Source organism: Lithobates pipiens, unplaced genomic scaffold (genome assembly GCF_037356315.1).
Source record: "Lithobates pipiens isolate NorthernLeopardFrog02 unplaced genomic scaffold, aLitPip1_a1.2 Scaffold_16, whole genome shotgun sequence".
In the NCBI taxonomy this organism is placed as follows: domain Eukaryota; kingdom Metazoa; phylum Chordata; class Amphibia; order Anura; family Ranidae; genus Lithobates; species Lithobates pipiens.
Genome location: NW_027507748.1, coordinates 502,393,447 through 502,394,341, shown reverse-complemented (window position 1 = coordinate 502,394,341; position 895 = coordinate 502,393,447).

Below are 895 nucleotides of genomic sequence, written 5' to 3'. Positions count from 1 at the left end.
TTGTTGCATCGTGTCAGTCTGACACACCACAACTCTGATCTAGGTAAAGAGTCTCTGACAGAGACTCTTTACTACGTGATCAGCCTTGTCCAATACAGCTGATCACGATGTAAACAGGAAGAGCTGTTGGTCGGCCTTTCCGCACTCACGACGGGGGGGGGGGGGGGGGGTCTGTGTTGTGATTGTTTATCAGCGCAGCCCCCCCTTCGATGCCTGCCCAGGACCACCAGGGATGGCCACCACACTGGACCACCAGGTATGCCACCCTAGACCACCAGGGAAATGCCAATCAGTGCCCAGGCAGCTGCCAATCAGTGCCAAAGAAAAATGCCTGCCAGTGCCAGTGCCACCAGTGATGCCTATCAGTTAAGTCTAGCAGTGCCAGCTATCAGTGCCCATCAATGCCCATCAGTATCGCCTTTCAATGCCCATCAGTGCCGCCTCTCAGTGCCCATCAGTGTCCAGCAGTGCCGTCTATCAGTGCCACCCATAAGTACCCATCAGTGCAGCTTTTCAGTGCTGATCAGTGCCCACCAGTGCCACCTATGAGTGCCCATCAGTGCCGCCTATAAATGCCCATCAGTGCCGCATATCAGTGCTGCCTATCAGTGCCTATCAGCGCTGCCTATCAGGGCCCGTTGCCAGTGCCCATCAGTGCCACCTCATCAGTGCCACCTCAGTGCCATCGTGCTGCCTCATCACTGATGCCTTATCAGTGCCCATCAGTGCAGCTTATCATTGCCAATCAGTGAAGGAGAAAACTTACTTATTTACAAAATGTTATAACAAAAACAAAGAAAACCTTTATTTTTTTTCAAAATTCTTTTTTTATTCATTTAGCCAAAAATAAAAAAACACAGAGGTGATCAAATACCACCAAAAGAAAGCTCTATTT